The sequence below is a fragment of the Mus caroli genome, chromosome 10 (genome assembly GCF_900094665.2).
Source record: "Mus caroli chromosome 10, CAROLI_EIJ_v1.1, whole genome shotgun sequence".
In the NCBI taxonomy this organism is placed as follows: domain Eukaryota; kingdom Metazoa; phylum Chordata; class Mammalia; order Rodentia; family Muridae; genus Mus; species Mus caroli.
Window position 1 is genome coordinate 57,918,696 of NC_034579.1, and position 9,681 is coordinate 57,928,376.

Here is a 9,681-nt window from a genome sequence, read left to right on the forward strand (position 1 = left end):
ATGAAAAAAAAAATGCAGGGTTGTGTTGTTTACAGGAACTAGTCAGTGTTGGGCATGCTTCAGCGATCACATAGAGAAAGTCAGATCTCTCTCTTTTTGTCTGCTAACCAATAGTGAGCTATAGAAATTTGACATTAGGTGATCTGTGTTTTCTGTGGGATATAAATACAGAGGCTCATGAGGGCACCCTGCATGATTTGAATTGCTAGAGAGGACCCCTTGTGGTGAGAGTGCTAAATACTTCAACTGATAAGGAAACAACAAACCAAGCAAGTCAACCAGAAAAAAAACCCCATACACCCCACAAAACTCTTTAAAATCACACTTCAGATACGGAGTATTTACTTTAAAAACAAACAAACAAACAAACAAACAAACACCCTCCAAAAATCCCAAACACTGCAATGTGGTTTCGTGTGTATCCCATCTTTGAGAGCTCCACTAAGTTTTAAACACTTCAGATTTTATCAATTTAAGTCACATATCCACTAAAAAGTAAAGAACAGAGGTGCCCATGTCCTCATTTTGCAGAAGAGTAGGAGGGTTTGAGAGCAGGGAGGGAAGGTGTGGTGGCTTCCCTGCTAAGCAGGCCAAGTTTAGAACAGAATTGGGATACCTTATATTGGGCTCAGTTCAACAGTCCTGGTTTAGAAACCAACTCATTATTAAAGCTCCAAAACAAACCCTGCTGTTTTGCAAGTGTCAAGTGATCTCTTTATTCCAGAAGAGATGGATTGGGAGATGTAAAACTCACCCTTTGTTTCCCTGTGAAAAGAAATGACCCTGAGATCCTCCAAGGGGAAGAAAAAAGGATGGTTCAGAACAAATCTGGAAGGACATTACATTAGTAACTGCGACCCTGTAGATAAATGTCTGTTGTGTGCATTTTAAAGGGGCCCACAAGAAAAATCCTCTTGTTTTGCAGGCTTCCTTGGAAGTCATATAATAAAAAGAACCTCCTTTCATAGTTGATTCTCTCTGACAATCCCCAGATCCTGTCTTTCCTGTTGGCTCCCTGATATTTGTTCCAAGAGTGTCTGTAGAGCTAATAAGTAAATGCTTGCTTCTATTTTGAATGCGGTCCCTTAAGAAAAGGACTGGCAAAGTCCCAACAAATAGTTCATGTTGTAGTTATTACTGGGTCGTAGTAGTTTTGTGTGTTCTTACAAGAATTAAAGCATGACTAGCTACGGGAGCATCTTAATACACAAGCTCAAGGAACTGACGACACTAAGCAATCAGTCAGTGGGGTGCAGTATTAGAGAGGGGAAGATTAAGGTTTAGATATTGTTCTGGTGGTATAAAGCTATATATATATCTATATCTATATATCTATATATATGTATATATACACACACATACATATATATTATGTTCATATACATCATCATGTTATATATGAAAAAGAAATACAGAAATAAACTCCATAAACATATATAAGTATATATTCTTATGTTCATATACATCCATGTATGAAAAAGAAATACCCCCCAAAATCCCCATAAATAGAAAGAAAACCCAGAAAACTTCAGGGATAAGCCTGTTTTCTGGAACCTTAATTATTATAACCTTAATTAATATACTAAAGAGGTCTTCATAGCCCTCCTGTCTACCTTTTTACGGCTATTTATGTAGTCCTCTCTAACTGTAAGAAGCAGAAAGTATGGTAGCGTTGTGACGAGACAGTAAGATTTCGGCAGAAAAATACGATCTCAGATGTGACCCATGACTCTATAGAGACCCTGCATTTTAGCTAGTAACGATGCAGGGATTTCCTGGACTCCTGTATCTCCCCGCTTAACAGTTTCTCACTTCCAGTAATTGTAACCTTCGGCTTTAATTCGAACCGGTTCCTTGTTTTGGATGGGGATGACAAAGTTAAAGCTGACTTATTTAGAGCTTCCGAAGAAGTATGGAGGTCTCTAGGGAATGTATGTGTCTGGCCTTTTTCAACAAAGTATTTTCAGCAACAAGTTGTCAGTGAGGTCAGCGCGGAGCCCAGGATTAGATACCACCCACCCCTGGCTTGTAACCTCCCCTTTCTCTCTTATCCTGGGTGAATGGTGCTCAGCTAAAGGGACTGCCCCACAGGCTCTGTCTCTTTCCTCCCACCCTTCGAGCTCTCTTTGGAAAAATTCCCTCCAAAAGCTGAACCCAAAGCTCATTTACTTTGTAGGAAGCATCAGAAAGGTGAGTCACTTTATCAAAGTGAAGTGCTGGGGCTTCAGCGCACTCTTGGGTTTCTGTGCCGCCTTCATACGTCATGGGTTTATAATGTGGGGGTTCCTTCCGAATGAAAGGAGATCACACTATGATAGGAATCGGGGATGTTTTCACTAGCTGTGATGAGAAATGTAGGCTTTCCTGCTAATTTCAAAGTTAAAAATAACTTTCAGACTCCGCCAGGGCAAGCTAGTAGCCAAGGTCGTGCTTAGCATTCGGAGAGTTTCTGGCTATAAAAAGCCAACTGGGTGCTGTGCAGGGAAAGATAAGATATGGCCTGGATACTTGTGCTTTAGCCTGGGACTGGGGAAAAGGAAGCAAAGATGAGCAGGCTTTGCTTTCAAACTAAAAGTTATTCATAAGGAATGGAAGGTGTTTTGAATGAGATAGCGGCAAAGAGCATCATTTTCTGCATTTAATATTGGTTGTATATTGCTTATATAATTGGCAGCAGTATTGGGAGGTTGATGAATGGTCTCAGAGCTGTTCAGCATTTCTAACCATGTGAAAATCACAGCGTAGAGTGATTTTTTTTTTTTTTTAAAGCTTAGGATAGAAAGTCAATACAGAGGGAAGGTTGCTGGTTGACTGGGTCTGACTGACTGCAAGCAGCTGCTGTCACCTAAGTCAAGGATAGGACTGGAAGCAATGAGTTCTAAAGGAAAGAGGGACTCCAGCATAGACACCAGGAGCTTCACTGGCTGTGGAGGTTTTGAATTACAGACCTATGCCACTAAGAAAGACTAGCAAGACGTCTGATGGTACGGGAAACCGGTGACTCGTTTCAGACACATAAATGGGGAAGGCAGGGATTCAAGTGAGCCTTGTTTCTAGAAGGCTTTGTGGCTAGCTCGTTCAGCTAGAATGGATGATGAATGTAGAGGGAGTACTTAGGATTTGAAGCTGTGCATTAGAAACAGCCAGATGTCGATGGAATGTTTGGCTACACTGTTACAATTTCAGTGTTCATTATAAAAATTACCTTGTTTCATCCCTTCCTCCATCCAGAGGCAGCCCCTGTGCCCCCCTTATCCCTGCCTTTAATAAACCTCCCACATGAAAAAAAATGACCTTAAATATAGGAGGGAACCTTAAATACAGATGGTACAGACATACTCAATAACATCTGTTACAGCCTACACATACTTTGAATTTTCTTATCTGAGTGAACGGATCGGGACTTTTTAGAGTAACACTTATTTTTGTACAAAAGTAATCAGTGCTCCTTGTGTGGTTGTGAAGGAACAGAGGGAACGTTATGGTTTGTGATCTCACTGATACCTGTTTCTTTCCAGTCTCCTTCTCCCTGACTTTAGAATAATTGCTGTAATATTGAATGGAACATTTGTAGTCCTAAACTTACATGTTTACAGATACTATTTGCCGTTTTATATAGCTACTATTGCGCTCTGTAGCAACTTCTCAGTGAACATAATTTTGTTAATCACTGCTGAACATCCAGGTCCATGAAAAAATGCTTTTGCATATCTTTATGTGTATTTATATTTATGATCATCTCCCCAGCTAAGTGTGGCTTGCTGGAATGAATGCAGAATATTACACTTGAAGGTGAAGCATGTGATCTCTTAAGATGTGTTTTTATGGCCCCCCTTTTAAAGCATTATAAAATTTGTCAGCCAAATAAAATATTTATTAAGTGTTTATGATGTATAAACACACATATCAGGCAGATGGAGAACAGCATACTAAGAATGCATAAGGACACAATTGCTTAGACTTACAAAATTCCAATTTATAAACATCAACAGAGCTGCACATGGAATCAGAAGAGCTTCAGTTCTCCCTGAAACCAATATTGTCACCGCTCATCTGTGTCCCGTTGACTCTGGAGCAGTAGCATCTGCGAACTACCTCTGCTGGAAAACCATGTAACATCATATTTATTTACAGAAAGCTGATGAACCGGACGTGACAAACAAATAGCAAAACCAGGCAGAGTCTGTAAATACCTCAGTTAAAGACCAGCCAGAGACAATCACAATTATTTGGACTAAATCTACGGGCTGCAGAATTGAAAGGAAAAAGGGTAAAGGCATGCAATAAGACATCAGTCAGTTGGGTGGGAGTCAGGGAAGAAGAGCGTCAGGTTTTTAAATTGTTGAATTAAGGATGCATGGTTCCAGATTGAAGGGAAAAGCTAAGGCATGATGATAAAAAGTGTCAGAGGTGGTGGCTTGTACAGAGAAATCAGCTCCAAAGTGGGCAGAGATAGCAGTATTATTTGATGGGAGATAGGTATAGGGCTATGAATTCTTAAAGGACATATTTTGCCTCTATTTTAAAAAAAGCTTTCAATCATGGTGTTTTATTTGGGGGTGATAGTTTGAGGGGCTCCTTAACCATGGGCAGGCAGTAATTCTCTAGCCTCTATGAACTTTGGTTTGCATATTTCTAGTTTTAATTTGGAATAGGAAGGATTCATCTTTAAGAATAGAAGTTGGCAACCCAGTCTTGCCTGAAGAGATACTCTGTATTTTGTAGTGAGGACTTAAAAACAGTATTTATGTGTGGGTCCTTGGCTCATGGGAATGCTAGTCTAGCGACTGGAAACCATGCTTTTCTGAGTCTTGTTTGGATATTGGATTGTAAGTGACATTGTGCTGTGGAGTGGTTAATCTGATGGAAAATGACAGATAATTGAGACTGCAGGTCTTTTGAAAGTAAAGGCACTGGTACTGATTTTCCTGGACTTAATTATGTCTCGTAACTATGCTGTTGCTGCCTGGAACTCAGTCAGTAATCTGTAACCCAATTTAATAGCTAACTCTAGGGACTGGGAAGTGACTTCAAATTCCCCTGTGGAGTTGCTGCCTTGGCATCCCTTCCCCTTTCCTTGCCTTTCACTTCTTGTATTAAAAAAAAAAATGTTTTCAGCCAAGCAAGGCTACCCAGAGAAACTTTGTCTCAAAAAAGCCCCCCCCCCCAAAAAAAAAAAAAAGTTAAATTTTTGTGTGTGTGTAGGCACTGGGCCTTTTTCCGTGTGTGTGTGTGTGTGTGTGTGTGTGCGTGCACCATGTGCCATGAAGCCTGTATGGAGGGCAGAGGATAACAACTAGAGTTAGTTCTCTCCTTTACAGCGATGTGGATCTTGGGACTGTACCTTAGGTGGTTCGTCTTCGAGGCAGGTGCCTTTACCCCCTGAGCCTTCTCCTGTCCTGACCTCACTTTTCTTAATCCTTATGCCTGTGTACTTAAGGTCTCTCCTGTCAGTGGGAAAACGGATTCGATACAGACAGCACAATGTCCAATGTAAAGAAAGACTCCCCCACATTCGAATGAGAGTGTTTCAGCCTTCCTGCATTTAATGCTGTTCAAAGTATGAGAGAGTCTCAATTTGTTACTGGTCCCAGCAAGGACATATACAGCTTGTGCCAAAGTGTAAATCAGCTGTAGCAGGACTCTGCAGCTAGTGAAGCAGCTAGTGATTTACAGCGTCACAGGAACTCCTTGTAGAAATCACTTGGCATGGCGTTGCTTAAGCTAAACCAAGCATTTGTCTCCCTTATATGTAAAAGCAGAGAACCGGGAAGAAGTTATTACATAAGGATGAATGTCAGGGTCCCTAATAGACCTCATTGAGAAGGCTGCAGAATGGCCGAGAGACAGCATTATTAAAGGGGTAGGGGTTCTACCCTGCCACTGACTTGGGATTTATTCTAAATGCTGTGGATTGTTGCTATTGAAACGAAGAGCCTGCTCTCAAGGTATTTCCGTGTGTGTGTGTGTGTGTGTGTGTGTGTGTGTGTGTGTGAGAGAGAGAGAGAGAGAGAGAGAATTAAGAAATACAAATAAAGTCTATTCTTAGACTCTCCAGCCAGGCAAGCCTTAGCCTAGAGTTGAATTTTATAAATTATTTCCACTGAAATTTATAGAATTAACAGGCTTTTTTTTTTTTAAAGACATCATTATTTCATGTGTATGAATGTTTGTCTGTATGCACGTGGGTGCACTACTTGCATGCAGTGACCATGGAGGTCAGAAGAGGGCGTCAGATCCTCTGGAGCTGGAGTTAGACTCGGTTGTAAAGCTACCATGTTGATGTTGGGAACTGAACTCAGGGCTCCACAAGAGTAGCCGGTGCTCTTCCCTGCTGAACCGTCTCTCCAGCACCAGACTGACCTGCTTTTCTACTGGACCTTGCCATTTCTGGTTTTTCTAGTATGGAGTAAACAAAGGAATCATGGTTTTAAGAACCAAATAGTCTGTGATAGACACTGCTGATTCTGGTTGCATATGGAACACCCCTGTGTGTGTTCTCTCTCTCTCTCTCTCTCTCTCTCTCTTTTTCTCTCTCTCTCTGAATTTACAAGACCACAGTTTAGGTCAAGAAAAAGAGGACATAGTGCTGTGTGCACTGATCTGTGTCTGGTGTGCCCTTCCCCACTCAGATGTGTGTGATATCTCACATGGACCTCCATCCTGCCAATGGTATCATATTTTGCATGAAGGATATACCAGGATTAATGGATATGTCTGTAGTTTCCAGTATTTCTTGTTTGCTTCATCATATTGTGATTCTTAACTACCCATCTTTGTTCTTGGCTCTTGATATACTTTTGTGACTATATTTTGGGATAAATTCATGGAAGTGGAGTTGTTTTATTAAGAGGAAATCTAATTTTTAACATTTATAAGAATTGAAGATACAGTGCATGTACCTTTAGTGCCAGAACAGAGGTGGCAGAGGCAGGCAGATCTCCGAATTAGAGTCCAGCCTGATCTACAAAGTGAGTTCTTGGACAGCCAGGGCTACACAATGGGGCTTGTCTCAAAAAGAGCTTATGTCCTATTAGAGTCAGGAGGATTTTCATGAGTTTGAGGCTAGCCTGTGCTAAAAAAAAAAAATGTGTTACAAGGCAGCCTAGGCTACAGAATAAGACTGTCTTCTAAGCGGTGAGGGGGTAGGGGTAGAGGATGATCCCACTGATAAAGAACTTACAAGCATGAGGACCGGAGTTTGATCCCCAGAACCCACATCAAAACCTAGCATGGTGGTGTGCACTTGTAATCCAGAGCTGGGAGGAGACAGAGGTAAATTCTTGGAGGTCATGGTCTAGCTGGCCACACCTAGTCAGTGAGCCCCAGTCCCCAGTCATAGATCCTGTCTCAACAAACAAGGTAAATGATTCCCAAGAGAGACCTACCTCTTCGGCACCCACACAGGACGCCCCCGCCCCCCCCTCCCGTCTCTCATCTGTTTATATGTCTGTGCACAGAGTATTCTGAGAGACTGTGCTACAGCCCTCACCAGCACCAATATTATATAAAAATGTTTACTTAGTTTGGACGTGGTAGCACATGCCTGTACTCTCAGGTGGGAGGCAGAAGCAGGAGGATCAGGACCCAAGGTTAGCCTCTATGCACAGTCACTTTGAAGCTAGCCTGGGCTACCTGTGGCTCTGTCTCCATTTCACCTCCCACCCGCTTCTAGAAGTTTACTTTGGTCTGGGCGATAGCTGAATGTGATCGTTTTGGTTTTGATTTGCACTTTATTAACTATGGGCAATGTTGAGCAATTTTATTTTCTTCCTGGGATTAAAAAATATATGTATGTGTTACAAATATTATTTTATTCTGTCAGTGTGCATGTATGCATGAGTGTGGGTGTGCATATGTGTGTGTGTGTGTGTGATGGCACGAGAAGGCCACTGTGCTTGTATGGAGATGGGAGGACAATTTTACAGAACCAGGGACTGAGCTCAGATTTTTAGGTTCGGGCGTCACGTGTCTTTGCACACGGAGCCGTCTGCCCGGCTCCGAAACTACATTTTAATGGAAACATTTTCCCACTATTGTGAAATAAAAGTGATTGCATTTTAAGGTTTGAAGCTGGCACGGCAGTAGGAGTTGTTTCCTGCTGCACAGGTTTTGGATGCCATGCTTCTAAGTTTTCAGCATTCCCGCGGGACGTTAGATGTGGTCTCCTCTGATGGAAGTCCCCGTGGCAGCTCCAGAGACTTGCTTCCTATCAGCTCTTCAATCAACCTCAGTTCTCCTGACAGATTTTCACGGACATTCCGAGAACTCAGGTTGAATGCACTTTATTCCGGCCTAAGCATCTATCTCCCTGTACATTTCCTCCATACGGCCATCTTTTGTACTTTTGATTGTGATAACATGACACAGTCTATGAGGATGGTATGGATTCTGACCATATTTTTCATTGACAGAGAAATGCTGACCAGCATCTGTACATTTTTATTTAATTACATTGCTTTTTGAGACACTACGTAGCCCCGACTAGGTTGGAACTCTCACTATAGACCAAGCTGGCCTTGAATTCACAGAGAGCTGCCTGCCTCTGCCTCCTGAATGCTAGAGTTAACGGCAAATGCTGCCACATTTAGTATTGTTAAATCTGTGGTCACTTCAGTCGGTATAAAGGAGACTCATACTTTTTGTTGCAGTCTGTTGGAGGGTCTCTGAATGCTGAGGCAATGCCTGCTGTAAGCAATAACTGTGATCTGTAGAGGCAGCACCAGGTAACTCTCCAGGTTGATCTTCAGGCTGAAAAACTTCTATAAATATTTGTTGGCCAATTGTATTTCTTTTTAATCTAAATTCCCATTATGAATTATCATCCATGTTCTTTTACTGAGTCCTAAAATAAATTCTACCATAAGGAACAAAATTAGATTATTGTGCTTTTTTCCCCTCAAAATTAGTTGTTCACTTTTTGACTTTTATTTTTAAGAAATTACATATATAAAGTAAAATATTATTGTAGTCAGGAATCGAAATTTCTTTTTTTTTTTAAGAATTATTTAATGAAATTTATTTATTTCATTCCATGTGTGTTTTGGCTACATGTATATCTGTTCATTCCGTGAGTGCTTGATATCAATACACCTCAGAAGAGGGCACTGGTGCCCTGGAACTGGAGTGACAGACAGCCGTGAGTGAACATCTGGGTGCTGGGAATCGAACCCTGGTCCTCTGCAAGAGCAGCAGATGCTCTTGACCGCTGACCCATCTCCCTGGACCCCATGGCTTCTGGATCTTAGGTTTTGCTTAGGAAGGGTTTGCCTCGACAGTAAGTCTACTAACTTTGTTTCCAGAATGTGGAAATCTTTCTGGAATTGAATTTAAGAAAAGAATGAAGTCAGGAATCAGCCTCCTGTTTGTTAAATGTTTCTTCACTTTATATATTATGTTCCATCTTTTAAAAAAAATTCACTCTTTTCCTTGCTAATTCAAAATGCTCTTTTTTTTTTTTTAAATCATGAACTAAATTTATAATGGAGCCCACATGTCAACTTTTTCTCTTTCTTCTATTAATATAGATATCTGCTTACTGTCCATTCAATTGCTACTATCTTGGAGCTTGTACCTCACCAAGTCACCATGTAGCTGTTAGCAAACTTTCCCCTTCCGTCTCCGGAGACTAGAGTCACAGAAGTTTTCAGTCCTGTGTCTTGGCACAAAACTTCATTTTAT

General features: G+C 41.3%; 1 protein-coding gene across 4 annotated transcripts in view; it reads left to right on the forward strand.

The window, feature by feature from the left end:
- Positions 1-9,681, forward strand: part of Ctnna3 (catenin alpha 3) — a 1,468,839-nt gene that overhangs the window by 18,980 nt on the left and 1,440,178 nt on the right. For 2 of the 4 annotated variants that reach the window (XM_029482775.1, XM_029482776.1), the window contains exon 1: positions 2,051-2,190. The exons of 1 other annotated variant lie outside the window; for it this stretch is intronic. The gene's annotated coding sequence lies outside the window, so the exon portion shown is untranslated. Of the gene's footprint in view, positions 1-2,035; positions 2,191-9,681 lie in introns of those variants that run through there. One more of the 4 variants, XM_029482772.1, reaches the window with a different exon arrangement.